An 18840-nucleotide genomic window follows, 5' to 3' on the forward strand; every position below is an offset into this window, starting at 1 on the left:
GGAACGCTCAAATGTAAACATTAAAACATTAAAGAGTAATATCAGGTTTAACAGGATTATTTTTTTTTAAACAACTTTCTAGTCACATTTGCTTCTTGATAATTAACATGAAAACATCTTACATTTTAAAGTTGTGATTTATTTTTCATGCTGTGCTGCTTGTTTATTTCTCAGCTCAGACGGCAGAACATGATTAATTGTACTGGCTTGTTAAGATTTTTAGTTCTACATTTTAGTTCCCAAGCCTGCTACTGCACCAGTTCAGCTGGGATGGTCGGGAAGGAGGGTTTTCAACCATCACAAACCCTTTTTGCTCTGTCTCTCTCGATTTTACGAGAAGATTTTGTCAGTAACGGGGGCCTTGATCTGCCGGCGCGAGGCAGAGCTTTACCCCTGCTTTTACCCATCGCTGCGGAGTCGGTCGAGCGTCCTGAGCCTCTGCCCTTGCAGACCCCCCCCTGAGCAGCAACAATGTTTTGTAGAAACTTTAGAGCCAAAAACTGGGCAAACGGGCAATTTCCTCTCCCTGAGCCCTTTGAGCTTCGGGCCTGAAGGGTTCAACCGGGCTTTGAAACCCCAAAATTGGCTACAGTTCCATTTCAGCTGTCTCCAGGGTGTGCCAGCTCTTGGGAGCTGCCGCGGGGGGAGCCCCAGGTGAGCGGTGGGTTGTGATGACGGTGAACTCGGAGCCTGGTGCTGGATTAGGCCCCCCGGGGACGGCTCACGTCGTGCTCTCGCCGTCACCAGCGTGGGGTGATTCGCTCGAGCCATCGCTGTGACCGACAACAGAACAGCCAGAGATGGCCATGGGCAGCCTGGGGCCGTGGGGAACTATAATTAAAGCCTTTGATTTAAGTAAATGTCACAATTTACTCTTTATATATATATTTAAAAAAAAAAACCCTAACCAAAAAACGAAGCTGCTTCCCTTTCTGAGTTACCAAATTACTAGCTGAAGAGAATGTCTTTTAAGCACAGTTGTGGTGCCTGGGAAGTGCTGTGGAATACCGTCAGAGTTCATCTTAGGGACTTCATCTAAAACGTATCTTTAGCTGCTGGCAGAGCCGCGGTTTTAGACTACTGTAGTTCAAGACTGGAAAGAACTACAGTCTCCGCGTTTCTAACCCATCTCGGTCAGCTCCTCTTCCTTTTTGCAGCCTTATTTTCAAATGTAAGTATTTCCAACACAAGAAACTTGCTCTGGAACACAATTTCAGGCACAGAGACCTTGATCCTCTCCGCAGGAGTCCGGCAGGGGCAGCCGCAGGCTGGGGCCGGGGCGGCAGCAGTTGCCGGAGGGGTCGGGATGAGGATGGGGATCAGGGATGGCGCAGACGCCGTCGATGCGGCACACGACGGCAAGCCCCGTCTGTGGCCTCTGGATGGGAGCACGACGTGCTGAGCTGGTGCCTTCTGAGCAAGTGGTCGTAAGGCGCAGCTTGAAATACAGCACAAACCATCTGGAAAATCCCAAAACCAAAACAAAACCCAAGAAATGAGAAATGGTTAATGCTGCGTCTTTCTTTCCTCTGTTTGAGTGTCTTTGTTTTCCTTTCCAATAACTGCAGCATGGAATTATGGTCACAGTACCAACCTTAAATTTGATTTGTTTCCCGTGCTGTTGTCATTCTGTTATAAATGCAATGCTATTTTAATTTTTTTTCTTAAACCGGAGGAGATTTTTCTATTTTTATCCCTGTAAAATGTAGTTGCTTCTTCTCTAAATGAAGCTGCTGGGAAGAAACATAGGTCATTCATTCCACTGCGACCTATACGCAGTGACATGCGGCTTCCTCTGTCCTTTATTTCCAGCGCAAGCAGGGCTGTCACCAGGCTGTCCCTGTTCTCGTCCTGTCATATGACAACTCGGGTGACATGGAGCTGACTGATACTGGATGTAGCAAGATGGAAGCTGGGTTTGTGTACAAATGAAAATCCCCTGAACCTACTGAGACGCCTGACGGTGTCCCTCTACAGCAGGTGTCTCCTTGCCATGTTTTCTTCAGGCTGGTGATCCGTTAGACCTGCTCCTTGCTCCTGGCTCCGTCAGTAAGGGTGACGCGTCCAACCGCGGCTGCTCCCTGGTGGAGGCGATCTGGCGTCGTCTCCATTTCTAACGTTGCAGCCTGAAAGCAAAAAGATTGTCAAAACCATGTGGATGGAAGTGTTAGAAATATCCTGGTGGCCTTGTCCTAGTGGAATCACACAGCCATTCTGGAGCAAGTGCGGATGCTTTGAAAGGGCTCGTGTAACTTTTCAAATCTATTTTAAAATGATGGAAATGCTAACGGGAAGAGATTCCACAATGTGTCTTGGAGATGGAATGTTCTGTTTTCACTTGGCTGTCGTAAGATCCTTGCGGCAGGGCCCCTGACGCATCCTGGTGTGCTCCCCAGCTCTCTCGGGTGGGCGTTTGCTGCAGGAAATGCGCAGAAGGGCAGTAAAATACCCCGGGCAGGGCAGCGCCTCTGGGGATACAGGCTCTCTGGTTCTCGGGGGCACCACGGGTGGCGGTGCTTTGCCTCCGGGCGTACCTGGCGCTCTGGAGCCTCTGGTGGCTCCTTGCGCCGTGGGGCTGGTGGACGTTACAGAGGGCTGAAGCCCCGTGTCTCGTTTCCGGGCAGAGCTGTGAAACCTCGTCATTCCTCCTGCCTCCCAGGGCAGCTTGGTCTATAGCACAGCACTGGCGATGGGGAGTTTTTGAAGGGTAATGGGAGAAGATAAAAAAAGAGAGCTTGGCCCAGATACTCTGCTACTCCATCTTCCAGAGAATTAAATCCCATCCTATTTATAAGAATTTTTAATTTCTCAGAGAGAAGAATGAAGGTTTTCACCCTACTTTTGCAGCTGGGAAAAATGTGACAGATTAAGAAATTAAGGTTCATTTAAAAAAAAAAAGGGCGGGGGAGAGGCTGCGATGTAGTCAGCAGTCTGATACTAATGGATAGAGTGCGTGTTGCCAGAATTTGGAAGTTCAGTCTAACCTTTGGGATCTAATCCATAACTCTTATTTAGGTAATTAGTTCTTTTACTTCAGCGTTGCCAAATCCCAGCATTCAGAATCACACGAGCTGGTAAAATATTGCAAGCGGCTAAGAAATATGGGGACTGGAGGTGTATTTTGCCTTTTCTTAAAAAAAATAATCTTTGGCTTTGAGTCAAAACACTTTCAAAATTTACTTTGCGACCAGAAGGCATACAAGGATCTATTATATTTTTGAAAGGAAAATTATGTTTTTTAAATAACGGCGTGACTCCAGAAGGTGGGACATCAGAATTCAGCAAGGCTGATCTGGCGTGGCTTGCACAAACGCCTGTGGCTTTACCACGAGAGCCTTCGTACGTGACTCACAACTGGCACGTCCGTCCAGGAGGGTTTTCAGTCCCCTCGTTCCGCATGCGAGAGTAGCTGCTGCGGTGCCCTATGGATATAGACTTTCTTTTCCTTTGGCGGTGTATAAAGGCCTGGCTCGTATCCACGTGCATGCCTGCACTGAATGGTACTTTCTGTGCCAGCGTGGCCTCAACAAGAGTTGAGTTATTTGAGTTTGTTAACTGAAGAAAAGTTGGACACGGAGAAGGGGGGGTTAGTGCTGTACAAAAGTACAGGAGACTCGGAGGAAATGTGTTCCTTTTGCTTTGCTTTGGCCTTCAAGTATGTTATTAAGGGCCGCTACCTGTTGCCTCTAAATTATTCCACTGTAGATAGACTCAGAGCATATTTTTTCCCTCCAGTGAAGCAAATACTTGGCTTCAGCTAAACCTTGTGGAACATCTACCATTGCCCTTGTCAACCTTCACGGCGTTTGTTTTTAAACAAATTAGGATCAGAGTTGGGTAATGCGGCTCTGCCCTGTTCCCTGCCCCGAGAGTACAAAGCCTTAGCTCTAATATTCAGGTGGAACTCTGACATTGGCCGTAACAGGAGGGCTGAAATTAGGATTAAATAGGTCTGAAACAGTTCTTCTGGTTTTAAATGTCAGTATAGGAGATGCCACCTTTGCATGTTGATCTGGTAGCACTGATATTAATTAACATGTTAATTACATTGACACTGGAAGCATGTTTTAGAATTTTCAGGGAACCTGAAACTGGGATGAAAAGACCCTTTTGTGCAAAGGTGCCTATTCTGATAATTAAAGGAGATTAAATGGTGATGTAGCTTCCTTTCTGCTCTATGGCTGGTCTCGCTGCCTCCGACGATCCCTGTTTTCCAGGGATAGTCTCTAATTTGATTCCAGCAGCTTTCAGTCCCTAATTACCATTGTTCAGCCACCAGCTGTTCCAGCGGTGGATTTATTTATCGCTTTGGCTTCTGCAGGAGCCTGGTGCGGAGGAGCAGAAGCTGCTGCGAGCCCCTGGCCGGGCCGTGCAGGCGGTGCCGGTGGTTCAGCGCCGGGAGGGCTGGGCTGGCGCCCCTTGGAGACGGCCACTGCCGGGAGGGCACAGCCTCCTGCCCCTCTGGGGGCTCCAGGGGGGAAAAGTCCTCGCGCTCAGGTAAGGTTGGTTTACACCTGCCTAGCTAGGACTCTTTCTTATAAGACTTGATGCCTTAATATATTTATTAATACATTAATTTCTTGGAAAAGGCAGAAAGAGGGACCAGATCCTAGAATAACAAGTCTGGGAGGCTCTCCTCTTTCCCAGGGCTTTGACGGAGGTTGGCAGCCTGGCTGCCTGTTCAAAAACTGAACATTGAAAGCTGCGTACTTCCCATTTACTAGCAATAAATGGAGGTGAAAGCCATGCCGTATCACGCTGTGAAGCCCCAGGTTTTGTTGCAGAACGTGGTGGATGCCAGGTATTGCACACCTGGTGTTCATCTTGGTAATGAGTAATTTATCCAGACGGGTTTGTGGGCAGGTGAATGGATTTAAGAAATGAGGCCAGTTGTACTTGGGGCTGCGTCTGTGTGAGATGGAAAAGGGAGGAGACTGTGCTGGAAGCCCTTCGTTCTGTGGGGCTGGTGCACCAGGGATGGCATCCGTCCCCCCGGGAGCGCGCAGTAAGCGAGGGGAGCGTTTGTGTCTTGTTGTCCCCCCGCGATGCGCGGGGCCGATCGGGGGGGACAGTGCCGGGGGTGGCGGCTGGGGGCCGCCGCCGACACTCGTTTTGCTCAGTGACATTTTCCCTCTTTGTCTCTGTAACGCGGCGGGGCGGGACGGGGAGCGTGGGAACCCCGGCGGCGCCGCGGGGGGTGTCCCCGGAGGGGGGGTATCTGTGCGTCCCCCTCCCCGGCCGCGGGGCCGGGCAGCGGGAGAGAGGGGCCGGGGGAGGCTGAGCGCCGGCCCGCTCCGCTCGCCACCCCCCGGCCTCGCCAGCCCCGCAGCCCGGGCGGCCGCCGCTCCCCGGCGCGCCGGGCGTGGCCGCGGCACAGCCCGCTCCAACGGGGCCGCCCCCGCAGCCCGCCGGGACCCGGCCAACCCCCGGGACCGAGCCGCCGCCTCCTCCCCGGGACGCGGCGGAGGGGAGAGCCCTGCGCGGCGCCGCTGCCGGGTGGGAGCCGGCGGGGCTGGTCCCTCTGCCGGCGGCGCGGCCGGGGCTCCCGGCTCCCTGGCTGGGCTCCGCTGGCGGCTGCGGAGGGGCCGGCGGGGAGGCGGCCGGGGTGTCGGCGGAGGAGCGGGGCTGCGGGGGCTGCCGGGGCGGGCGGCGGGGCTGCGCCCGTGCCCGCGGAACTCGCGCAGGTTCGTGCCCAAGTTGTGCGGGGCGCTGTCGGGGCCGCTCACCGCGGGCTGTAGCCGGGGACGGAGAGCAAAAGCCGAGCGGCTCCTTCCGACAGCGTGAGAGCGGCTCCGCTTTTGTCTCTGTTGCGTTAACTGGTGAAACACCCCAAAAAGCAAGGTATTGTCTTCTTTGACCTTTTCGTCCTGCTCTAGGCATCTAGGGAACTCCTTGACATGAGCGGCTAGCAATAGTGCTTTTATAAAAGAAAGCTTTGCTATTGTGCTGGTGTTTAACGTTTGCTTTTCCCGTACAGTGTTCCGTGGCTTGCTCTTTGATTGTGTTGCTGAACGTACCAGGGAAGTAACTTCAGTTTTTCACTCTCAGTCTTACCTTAGACAAAAAAGCCCTCTCGGCTGTTATCTTAATAATTATAATGGACTTACAGCTTTGTGCAAAAAGACTTTAAATGTTATTCTTTACCTTGGAGTGTCATTGGGCGCTGCAGAGTAAGGCTGTTGCAGGCTAGATCTCAATAACTGGAGAGCACGTAGAGTCTGCGATGTGGAGGTGCTCTCCGTGTTAACCTCCTTCCTCCACCTTGTGAGCCTCCGGAAACCCTCTGCGTTCAGGTGGTGGCAGGGCAGAGCTGCTCCTCAAACTAGGATGGGTGCTGCATTTTCAGCCCTCCTTTTCATTCTCTGCCGGTTTAACTTAAAACAGAGTATTTCAGGGTAAGAAAATGGAACAGTGATACGTGACTGATAACACAGCGATGCGTTTGTGTGGGTTCAGGGCACTGGAATTGTCAGAGGTGGTGCAGTTCGGTGTGATCGTGCTGTGTTCAGCTTGTCCATCCCGGTACCAGGAGGCTGAATGATTTCCCGATGCAAACAGGACGGTGGCTTCGGGGGGGACAGTGTCCCTTTGGGCTGTTGTCTGTCTGTGGGCAGCCCCTGGTGGGGGACGAGCCCTGCTCTGGCCTGGGGTGTCATGCTGCGCGAGGGCTCCTGGGGGAGGGAGGGGGGACGTTCTCGGTGTGGTCCTGCTCCTGCTGCCTGGCCGGAGTCCCTGTCCCATCCCACCCAACAGGTTGTTGACTTTTAGATAGATGGATATCGTTAGCAGCTCTGTGGGATTTTGGGTTGGAGTGTTTTTTGGTTTTTTTTTTCTTTTTTTTTTTTTTTTTTTTTTCAAAACCCCCCGGGGGTAAGGAGCAGAATGCTGGCTGTAGGAGAGGGGTGGTTAGTGTCTCGGCCTGTGCAGTAGGGCTGGGTTCTGCTCCTCTGGGTTTTCTGGTCTGCTAGGGAGAAAAGCTTTGAGGGAGAGTGGAAGGTTATAGTTAATGACTTTAGGTCATGTACTTCAGTTAACTTATGCATTATTCTTCTGTATCAAAACAAAAAACCCCCATGGTTTTAATTTCCGTGCTGCCTGTCACAGGTGAGGATCAGGCAGAGCTGTGCTGCTCCGGCTTTTCTGGTGGAGCGAGGGCTCTTGATTCGCTCTGGGCTCTTTGCAGAACTGATCAGGCTGATGCCACAAGAGTGTATTGGAGAATGCGTTACTTAATGAAAGGCAGTAGTTTTAAACCGTGAGTTGTCAGAGAAATTTATTGTGCAGTTACAGGGCCTTTAGTAAGTAATCTTTTAGCTTTAATGATCACAATTAAGTAAAACTAAGCCAAATGGATAAATGACTTGGAGGTGAGTAGCAAGTCTACCCAATCCGTGCAGACAAAAGTGGGAGAGGTACTAGAAGGGACTTCTGCCACATTAACTAGAGACCTAATGCGTTTAGAGACTCCTCACATTAAAATCTGAGTAAAGACAGTTATAAAATCGTAATTAAAATGAACCAAGAGTAACTTTTAACTGTCCTTCTGGGTTCTGCTGGGAGCAGTCATGCTTCCTGAAGTGCTGGGCCACAAAAGCACCGCTGTGCCTGGGAGCACAAGTGCTAAAACCTGTTTTTGTGGCCAAGAGTGTGCAGGGCAGGTGTCACCTTCTTGGGGTTCTCCCTTGGCCGTTCCCGTCCCGCTGGTGGGGGATGGAGCCTGCGGGGGTCTACGCTGGGTATCTGCGGTTGACGTTGTGCAGTGGCCTGAATGCAGGTGTGGAGTTCATGAAATTCAGAAGGATCTTCAAGTCTGGAACTGTTAAAATATGTGCGGTCACTGGATGACGTACAGCTTTGATCTGGATCTGAAACCCTGAGCGCTGGCTTGCCTCAGGGCCATGAAGTTGTGAAGGGGAAAGGAGTCACTTAAAATGACTTTTGCCAAAAACTCTTCAGTTCTGTGTTATTCCTGCTTCAGAAAATACTTCTCTAACGTTCCTAATTCAGGCACCGAGCTCAGTAAGGCTGTCCTTCCTCAGCGCTTGGTCGCAGAAGCATTTCTCTGGAGGATGATACTGATCATAGAATCTTCGTGGTTGGAAAGGACCTTTGAGATCATCGAGCGACGTGGAAGAGTGTGAAATCTTAGACGTGGCGGGATGAAAAGGTGGTTAATGCGTTGGGGGTCTGTACCGGCAATGGAAATCTCGTGGAAGCAAGGTGCGTGGAGCTGCAGCAGGCAAAAGCATCATCGAGTTTGAGGCCGGGATGGACGGGGCTTGGAGCAGCCTGGGCTGGAGGGAGGTGTCCCTGCCCAGGGCAGGGGTGGCACTGGGTGGCCTTTAAGGTCCCTTCAACCCAAACCGTTCTGTGATTCTGTGGCTTTCCAAACAACTGGGCAAACCGTACTAGAAAAAAAACAAGTACGAAGGGAGCTTAATTTTTAACGTGGATCTCCATATGGATTCACACGCGGATTCTCACATACAACGGGCTGCCCGGTGTGCGTATGGGCCTGGCACAGCTCCAGGGTGCTCAGCTGCCTTGGAGTGAAGAGATGCCGCAGTCTACAATGTCGACTCCCCCCTGCTCCCCAAAGTAAACCCTGTGCCAGCAGTTGTGACCTCTGTGGCAGAGCGGGGCACAGGGGATGCGTTTCGTGACTCAGGTACTGAGATGCTGAACTGGGTGGTGGCACACGGTCCCTTCTGCCAGCTCCGCTGCAGAGGCAGCAGTTCCCTGCGGGATGGGGGATGTGGTAACTCTTCAGGCAGTTACTGCCTAACTCGGGTGCGTAACTTTGGAACTTTGTTGTGGAGAAGTGGCTTTACCTCTCGATGGAGGGGTTTGCACGTGGGGTCCTTCCCCGTGGCTGGGACGCGCTGGGGCTGCAGCAGGAGCACAGGGAGAATTGGCCTGGCTGCTTTTTTTGCTTAAGTTACACTGCAGTTACTAAAAGTAAATACTTTTTTTTTTTTTAAATGTATGTACACTCAAGGTCTTTTATAATGTAGAAATGCTCATTATGGAAAATAAACCAGGGAGGAACAAAGTGGTAAGGTTAGGGTAGCGGAGGTGACGTTTAGTTTATGTTCAAAGGTTTTGTTTCTGGTGAGAAATGGAATGTAGGATTTGCCCGGAGGTTTTCTCTGGGTTTGTTTTTCCTTTTAAGGAAGAGGGGCACCTGATGGTTCCTCCCTGTGTCCCAACCTTGGAATAAATAGCAAGAGGAGAGGTTTAAGAGTGAAAGGAGTCCCTGGTATAAATCTTGAGACTAGAGAGAGAGTATTTCCAGTTCTGGGATAAAAGTAAAGCTGAAACTCAAACTTTGATAGCTTTAAGTTTCTCGGTGTCCTTTGTGTCTCGCGCGTCTCACCAGGTTGCAGCCAGGCGTTGGACTGTCCGTGTGCCAAAGCTGAGAACAGCTCTGACTGTCCCTGGGAGCAGCTTCCTGAGCCCGCAGGGGCTGGAATCTCACTTTCTCCAAGGAATCGTAGTCTTTTGTACCTGCGAATGGGCAGGCCAGATCCATTCTGCCTTACGAAGGGATGGTGATTCCGCAGGCTGAGTGCTCCCTGTGTGCTGCAGTAATGGGAAAATCCATTACTTCGGTGGTTCTCTGCCTCTTTGATGAATCGAGCCCACACCTGCTTACGGCAGGAAACTGAAACGCCTGAGTCTTCCCTTTTGGCTAAGCCCACACAGCTCTCCTCAGCATCACAACACTTCAGCCTTCAAAAAACAAAGTGAAAACTGTTCTAAGTAAACCTGAAGAATTTTTGTGCTTGGGAGTTTCTGCCTCCATAAGCTAAATCGCTTGGCACAGCTCTGAACTTTTATTTTTAGTAAAACTTTCACAGCCAGACTATTGTAACGTTCGGAGAAAGAGCTATTCCTGAAAGCCTGAAATGAAACCAGGGTGTGAGGGCGTATTTTTGTACCACGGAGAATGTATTTTCGTGTGTGTGTGTGTGTATATATATGGAGGAGATGAGATGATGGTTTTAATTTAAGTAGCGTTACTCTGGAGCTCTGTGTAGTGTAACGCTGATCAGAGTCATCCTGAACATTCAGAAGATTTTTCAACTTACAACCTTGTAGTTCATTAAGGAGCTGCTAAAGGATAATAAAAGCACAATTTGTTTATGGACGGTAGAGCCCTGAGATGTAAAGGGTTCCTGTGTTGCCATCAGGATTATTCTGCTGTTTGACTTGTAAACTCTTCCAAATTACTGCAGCAGGTTTTGCATGTGAAGCTGTTTGCATCCCCCCCTTTTCATAACGTGGTTCTCGGGTGAATTCAGCGTTAGGGCAGTAAAGGCCCCCTGGGCTTCGGGCAGGGCAGCAGGTGCGGTGCCTGGTCGGGTTTGTGACGCGTTTAACAAAGGGATCATAGAATCTTCATGGTTGGAAAGGACCTTTGAGATCATCGAGTCCAACCATACACACGCACACACAAAAAAAAACCACCCAAAAAAACCCACCACAAACAAAACAACCTACAACCTCTGTCACTAGAGCATGCCCTGAAGTGCCAACTCTAGATGTTTCTTAAACGCCTCTAGGGATGGCGACTCAACCCTCTCCCTGGGCAGCTGTTCCAGTGCGCTGGAATCCACCAGCGGTTACAGCAGAACATTGCACGGAGACGGCGGAGCTTTCCGGATCTCAATGAGATGGAGTTTAGTACAGGCTCTTGAGTGTGCTACGTTCCAAGCAGCTGGGGAGGAAGGTTTGCTGAGGAAGCCAGTACGTAAGGTTATTGTACTTCCTACAGCACTGCCTTACAGTAATGCACTCCAAGTTATTTTGGTTTGGATATTCAAAATGACTTATTTGTAAAACAGATTATGTGGGTGGCTGGATTTCTCTATCCACATCTTCCTGAATCCATGTTAATCGCTGCTAAACCAGACCATAACTCTTTAATTGAAACGGCGTCTAGAAGCTGTTCCCTGGCACCACCGTCTCGCGTTGGCATCGCCTCTATGGAGCGACTGCTCTGGTCCTGCATCAGCCCAGGCGGAGGTTCTCCCCAGCGCGGCGTCTCTCCCAGTCACCTTGCTGACTTGTGGTCCTCTTTTGTCCTTCTTCAACCTTCTTCCTAATGGCGGCAGTGGTGGCCGGAGTAATTCTCCTATTGTTCATATACATTAAATTAGGAGGAATGCATTGGCATTTAAACTTATTCCAGCAGGTGCTTTATGTTACTGGCCTCAGTTACGTTGGTTATCGGCTCCTCTGTAAGACCAGCAATATGTTCTGGGAGACCAGTGCTGCCTGGCTGGGCTGTCCTGGTGATCTCTCTGCCGTTCCGAGTCTCTGGTGAATCCTGGATATGGGTTCCACTAGCTTAAGAGCGCAGCTCTCCATAGATCACTTCTTATGAGGCTCTAATGAGGGAACGGTTATAAATACTCTTTCCCTGGGTTGTAAAAGATTTCAGCTTAAATGCCAGATGCTGTGAAAGTGAAGAGTGACTTTGTAGATTTTATTTATAAAGTACGTGTTGATGCTGCTTACTATTGTCAAATCTAACTCTGGCTGCTTTCACAGCACCTGCCTGTGAGATGTCCCCTTGTCCCCTTCAACTCCTGCATTGCTGACACCTTTTCTTTTTTTTTTTTCTTTTTTTAAAAAAAAAGGTAACTAATGATTCTGAGAGTTGACTTTAATGAAAAGAGAGTGGTTATTTCTGTGCTGGTAACTTCAAAAAGTATATGTTTTCATTACTTCCCCTAAGTGCTGCTTGGCGTGTTCATGACGATGCCATGGTTGTCTTCTGTTGAGCTGGTGATACTTTGAATTGGCTGCTGTGCTGGAAAAGAAATTCTTTACCGTCTGGTTACTTTTTCCCTTTTTTTTTTTTCTTCTTTTTTTCTTGTTGATCTTATAAATACACTGGTATCTTGATACCTGAGGAGAAGCGGTCTTCATATCGTGTGAGGGTTATGTGATGCTTGAATGCTTGTGAAAGAGGTGGTTGGGCTTGTGGGTTTGGTTGCTGAGGTGTTTCCCTCTGGGTGTTCTCACCTGTTGCTCGTTTGGGTAAAGACGGGGAGCAGGTGGAAGCCCCTCCTGAAGCAGCACTTGATGACCCCGTTCCCAGCTGGTGTGAGATTGTGACCTTCTCACCTTGCTGGGGCATCAGAAGGGCAGTACTTAAATATTGCCAGAACAGAAGGATGGAAGGCGTGCACGGCCCTGGTTAACACGTGCGTTGAAACCTACGCTGCCTTGGTGAGGACTTCAGAAGCGCTTTGCCTAATTTCGGTGCTGTTACAGATGAACCCTGTGGCTGGTTTGCAAGGAGGAGGGGGGGGCAAAGTTCTGCCGTCCTGCCTGGGAAGGGGCAGCGAGTGGGGCCGGGGGGGTGGGAGCCAACACTGGGGGGAGCACCGCTGGCTGGGGGAGTGAAGGACACTGCTTTCTGGGTGAAATTTCAATGAATCAGTTCCATGGAAAGCCTGTCCTTGCCTTCTAGCACTGGCAGGCAAGTTGGTAGATATTTAATAAAATATATGGAAACTCTGAAGTCTGCTGGTTCCGCACTGGTTCACCCCGCGGGATGGTGGTGTCCCCGCAGCGAGAGTCGGAGCCTGATGCCGCAGCTCCCGTCCTCTGCCCACCCCCGGCTTTTCTATAACCTTATCGTACGTTGTGGTTCTTCATTCTCCTCTTTGCCTGGAAGGAATGGACTGTGGTATGTTTACAAGAGTTTTAAAAAATGGCATTTCTCACATTAGCATATGTAAATGTTGAGTAGATGTATGTAAGTGTATGCTAGACGAGGAACACTTCACATTTGTCCTTAGCAATTTTGTCTCATCTGGGTCGTTCTTTCTCTTTCTACCATGACATGTTGTTTTATTACCTGAGGTTAGAATGCATCTTGGTCACGGCGACACATTTATCTTGTATTTTATGATGTGATCTTATCACATCGCATTTCTTTTCTCTTTCCTATTCAGCTTTTCATCCGTCAGTGACAGTGGTGACACCAGCCAGTGGCACAGCAATACCAGGGCTATGTATGAGTGCGGACCCTTGGCAATTTCTAAGGCTAATGCTTTGCTTCTAAGGTACAATATTCGTTTTAGCAGGTTATTTCTGGAGGGAAGAGCCATTTGTAATTACATCAAAACCAGCAGCCATCAATCATTTTAGATGCGGGAGACGGCAAAAAAGCCTTCCCTGGATAACGCTGAGGAAATCTGAAGCAAACAGAAGGTGACGCGACACCCTCCTCTCCTGGCTGTGGCGGCGCAAGGAGGGGCCAAGATGTGCTAATTCATTATTTGTGTAACGGCGACAGACAGGCCTTTGTATTTGTAGCTGTTTCTGTGTTTTAACATAGAAAAATAGGTATTTTCCATCAACTCTGTGAGACTGTGAAGTGAGAACGTGGTTGAGTTCCATTGTTAAAAATGTTCTGGTTCTTTTTAATATGGTGGTTTTAAAAGTGTATTCTTTCCTACCGTTTCCTCAAGGGCCAAATCTTCAAAAGAGAAAGCCGCAGCTATCTGGGCAACCAAAACGAGGGACCGGCTTTCAGACCTGTCCAGCTGGTACACACCAACTGCAAATGTGATTAGAGATGGATTAACGAGTGCTGCGTCACCCACTGAAGGATTTTGACAATCTGGGTGCTGGTCTTGGTGTGTCAGTAGGAACTGAAACATCTGCCTGCGAGTTGCTTTAAATCCAGTGTGACACACTGTTAATCAGTAGCTTTTTCTGCTTCTTGGTTTTGGAGACTCCAGTCAGAATCATCTTTGTGTTTCAGTTACATGGGATCAATTTATTTTTCTATTTCTTTCTTCCCCAAAGCTGACACTTCAAAATTTCAGCATAACAGTGCCAACACAAACTTCTCAACACTCGAATAAAATGTGATTTTCTTCCTTTGCCGCCTGTAGGAAGAGGCGTAGCAAATATTGTAGAACACCCATCCCGGGCTTGGCTGGATTCCAGAGACTTTCCGGAAAGAGACGGGGGTGCCACCGGCCTCTGCCGTGGGGGTGAGGATGGGGGGGGACGAGCCGCGTCCCGGCTGACGTGCTGCAAATGCACTGCCGGCGGAGGGGTGTTCCCAGGGTTGTTGCTCTCTGAATTTTCTTGTGTTCAAAGACACTTGGCCGCGGGACGCGATGTGGATACTGTTTTGGCAGCTGGAGTCACAGAAATATTTACGAAGGCTGTTGGGTTCTTCCCCCGTGCTCTTATCCCTCCTTCCTGTATTTAAAATTCCCTGAAGTGTTTTGTTCTATTCTTCTAAAAGATCCACGGTTTTCTTTTAAAGGGACAGGGAGAATTGGCATTCTCCTGGGTGTAAATTATAGATAAATGCTTTTTAAAGATGGGTGGGGTGAGGGATACACCACCTTCTCCCTTGGGCAGAATAAACTAAATGCTGGCCCTGGCGACTGTGGAGGACAAACTTCTCAAAATCCTTGTGGAGTCTGAATGGTTGTAACAAGGGACCGAAGCGCACTGTTCAGTGCACGTCTCAATGGCTTTCTGCTCGCCGAAATTCTGGATTCGGTTCCGATGGGGGTCATGGTCACTGAGAGCTGGTTTGCCTTTCTGGCGTCTCACTAATTCTGGTGGCAGCACCGTCACCGTCGGGCCGCCGGGCTCCGGGCAGAGACAGGACTCTGCAAAGTGTCTTTGGATTTGGTGGAGAGTTGGAGGAGAGAGGCGGCTGCCGTGAGCCGATCGATCGCATCAGAAGCGAAAGGGTTAAGAATGGAAATCTGATTGCACAGCTGAAATCTCAATTTGAACTTGCGGTCTCTTGAGAGAAGATGCCATTCAGCACCGTTGCACAGAGTTATTTCATTCTTAATTTTAATTGACATGTCCCAGAATGCACCTTCTCTGCCGGCCCCTTCCAGCACGGGCTGTTTGTGAGCCGGCGTGTCTCTCGGTGGGCGACTTCTGTGTTTTAAATTCAGGGCATCAGTAATTCCCCTTTCGATACCCGCGTCCTTTCTGCCTGCCTTACTCGCTCAATAGCTTTATGAAATTTGAATGAATCTCTCCCCGAGTAAGATGTAGGTCACCTCCTGGGATTTCAGCCTCCTGACCTGACCCAGCTCCTTCCCCCCCGCGCCGGGTGCCCGTTGAGCAGGTAGGGGCGATGCTGTCCTGGGAGCGCGGCCCCTGTGCCGGGGTGTCCTGGGCACCTTCACTGGCAGAAGAGTCATTCTTTTATTCATGGTTGTAAAAATGGCATCAATATTTCAACTTTATGGGGGGGGGGTGGTGGAAAACCTCAAGCCAAAACTTGTAGTATAACATCAATTTTTCATTCCTCTTCTGGGTTTAATTCGAATCCAGTTATTTATAAACCCAGCAATCGCGGCAGAACTTGCAGCTCCATCCTGCAGTACTTGTGAGGAGTAGAGATATCTGCCTAAAACATTTTTTAATATTTTATGTCTCCAGTATTGGTTGCATTTTGGGGATAAAACGGTATGATTGTCCAGTATGAGGATTATCCCAGGACTTAATTAACTTTCTTATAGCTTTTGTCTCTGTTTTGTATACGATGGGCATCAGTTTAAAGAAACACTTTTCAAATGGCGAAGAGCCTAAATGCATACGATAGTTGCAAATATAGTGGAAAACTTGTGCTTCTGGAAATCGTGTTTTAATTCGTTTCCAGTCTGTAGGTGAGGAGAGCTGCGGGCAGACCTGAGCACTGGAAGTGTCCTCGCAGCGTAGACTTTGCCACTCCGGCTTCTAAAGGGGGGGGTTAGTGTTACAGGTTGAAATGCCTTGAAAAATACAAATTTCCAGAGTAGAATTTGTTTCTAGTTATATTTTTGTATTTTCTGTTTATCATCTCTTTCTTCATAGCTGCTCTAGCTGGTACGGTGTTTTTCTGGCACGCGAGGTGCAGTAGCTGTGACTCTGGAGAACAGAGTCCGCGTTGTCTCTTGGACCTTTGAGTAACATCAGCTCCGTCACAGAAACCTCGTAGTGTTTGGATGGTGGTGGTGATGATGACGGTGAGATTTACTGCATCTGTACAAGAATGTTTCAGTTTAAGAAGGGTCACTCTCGGGCTTAAAGACAATAATTGAACTCCTCTCAAGGCTTTGGCTTTTTCAGATTAAAAAAACTGTTCACCTTTTCTGCCACGTCTTCCCGTGAATCGTCATCTGTCACATGCCTATACCTGGAATGTCTTCTCCATGCAAGCCTTCTGCTGCTGGCTGGTTGGTAACCAGGTGGATTGTTCTTGTGGTGTGCTGTGTGAGCTCCTGCAGAACTTGCTTTTGCCCGATTTCAGCCTGTTTAGCATAGGAGCAAGGCGTGCAAATAATGACCGTCTCTCACCGGGTGTTTCTTAGTAGAAATTATCACTGCCGGCTTAGTTCTTCAGGGGCTTTTCTGGGCTGAGGTGCGGAGCGGGGGGGACCCTGCCGAGGCGTTGGCCATGGGTCAGCTCGTGAACGGCAACGGGGACCTGGCGAAGTGTGAGATCCAGAAGAAGAGAAACTAAATTTACTTCTGTTACCCAGGCTTCTTTTTTTGGTATTCTACGTCCTCTCAAAAAAAGCTTCTTTGTTTGAATTTTAAGCAGGTGAATTAAAAATACCGCGATTCAGTGCGTTTATCGTCCTGGGGAGCTGCCCGCCTGCCTTAGCTGGGGTGGGGGCCCTGTCAATCATTAAAGCACAGAGTTGTTCGGCTGGTGCAGAGCACGGCCCACGGAGCCGCTGGCTGGGGGCACGCGCGAGAGCTTTGTTCTCAGCAGAATCGTTCCTCCTGTGTATGTTTCCCCGAGAACTTAAAGGTTTCCGAGTCTATGAGTGTGGACCTGTGTCTGTTTCTAAACTAGAACGTGTACAATATTACAAATACACTTTACAGGGGCTGTACCGTAAATACTTGGAATGTGTCCCTGTGTGTATGTTGTTTTATTTCTTCCTTTAACTAACTTTCTTTCCTCCCTCCCCCGCAGAAACCCATACGCTGAAGGTCTGGGGAAAAAAAAGTTGTTTATATGCAGCCCATTGTTCAGTCAAAGTGCGTATTATCAATGGTCATATGCTTTGCTTAAATATTTTATAAGATCAGGGTATAGTACGCTAACCCTGCCTTCTTTCTGTTGTCTGATTGTGCATTTCCACTTACACCTCGTTAGTAATCTAGACAGGCTTGAATTGTGTCAGCTTTTAGCAGATATTTGATTTCTGACAGTGCTTTAATCTCAGAGTTCCCTTTTGTTGTGCTCAAATGACAGCTTTCAGGAGTAAGAAACTTTTTTTCCGCCCCCACCTCGTGTTCTGGCTGTGCGACGCTGAAGTGACCTGTGGTGTGAAGCAGGGTGTCCGTGCCGGCAGGGGACAACGCGAAGGCAGGGTGTAGACGCTGGGCCAGCGCGAGCCCCACTGCCGCTGGGCCAGGAGCACATCCCACAGCCAGTGTCCGGTGGGAACGTGTCAGGAGCGTGACCAGGGAGCTGGGCTCCAACCCTCAACAGCAGCAAAAGAATCCAAAAGAAAGGTGGTAAGAAACCAGGGAGGGGGACGGAGCTTTGGCCGCCATTGCCGTCTGAGCGGGGCAGAGTCCTGAGTGATGGCGCTTGGAGGTGACGGCTTCACCCTCCACAGCTCTGTCCCCTTTGCCCAGGGACGGGGAAGCGGCTCGGGGGCCACTTTCCTCCCTGAAAAGATGGTGGTTTCTCTTCCACCAAGGACTTCCGTACAGCCGCTGTTCTGAGCAAAGGGGGTTGGCAGGTACTGTGCTCAAACAGCCCTCCTGCTCTGTTCTGAGGAGTCGGGAGCACTGCCCCTGCCGGGATCAGGCCACAGAGTAGGAGAGCAAAGAAATGCCAAGGAGAAGTAAGGAGCTGTCGGAATGTGTCTTCTCCTGGCTCTGGGTGGAGAAAGGTCTCTGCTTTCTTCTCCCCGCGGCGGGCGCACCAGAGCACGGTCACAGCTGCTCCTGTGGTCTTCTGGTCCGACAGCGCCAAGGAAGAACTTGGTCGCTCTGCAGAGGGTCTGCTTTGGGCTCTTCTCCTCAAGTTTCCAGTCAGGTATTGACAGAAACGTACAGGAGCTTTGTCGCTGTTCTCACAGAAACAGGTCTGGACCATCTGCAGGCTCAGGAGACCTTATGGCTCCTGAGTACAGCTCCTCGGTGGCTGAAGTTGTGAGCAACAGTGATTATCGCTGACTGTTGTTTTTTGTTTGATTTTTTTTTTTTGATTAAGTTTTGTTCTTGTTTGTGCTGATGAAGAGCTGCTGCTTGTTACTGGGTTAGGGCTGTTACCCTGAGGACAAGTGAAGCGACTTCTTGTTCGGGTTCAAGCTCCGGAGTTTCACTGTCCGGAGATGTTGGTTTCTGCCTCTTGCCCATCCCGGCAGATTCCGTGGAACCGGGGTTTTGATTCTTCGCTTAGGCAAAGTCCTTCTAGGAGCATCATTATCTCTGAAGGCAGTTTAATTTACAGGAAATGCATTCGGCTTCTTGCAGTGTGTGCATCAAGAAAATTTGAGTAGATAATTAATCTGAGGAACTGGAAATTAATTGGGAGGGAAATTGTTGCTTTAAAGATGTGCTGAATAATCACCATTTTACTATATTTAGCTGTCTGTTGAAGTAATATGAGCTGTAGAGAAGATAAACCTCTGTAGCCTGGTACTCCTTGTTTTGGAGGGACAAGGCAAACAGCCAGACTTGTCTTCCGTGGGCTCCCTGGCCTCGTGTGAGCGCGGGAAGCTGGCTGTCCGCCGACGGGGAAGTTTGGGAGCTACTGGGTGCCTGGCGTGTTGTAATGTGCTTTTGAAAACTTCAGCTTTCTTCATAGTTTCCCAGAGCTGG

General features: G+C 49.5%; 1 protein-coding gene across 14 annotated transcripts in view; it reads left to right on the plus strand.

The window, feature by feature from the left end:
- The window catches only part of ARVCF (ARVCF delta catenin family member), a 269139-nt gene that overhangs the window by 119107 nt on the left and 131192 nt on the right, over positions 1-18840 (plus strand). Inside the window, exon 1 of one of the 14 annotated variants that reach the window (XM_074606717.1) lies at positions 5455-5841. The exons of 11 other annotated variants lie outside the window; for them this stretch is intronic. The gene's annotated coding sequence lies outside the window, so the exon portion shown is untranslated. Of the gene's footprint in view, positions 1-5454; positions 5842-18840 lie in introns of those variants that run through there. 2 more of the 14 variants (XM_074606718.1, XM_074606716.1) reach the window with 2 other exon arrangements.

The sequence above is a fragment of the Larus michahellis genome, chromosome 13 (assembly GCF_964199755.1).
Source record: "Larus michahellis chromosome 13, bLarMic1.1, whole genome shotgun sequence".
NCBI classification, from domain to species: Eukaryota; Metazoa; Chordata; class Aves; order Charadriiformes; family Laridae; genus Larus; species Larus michahellis.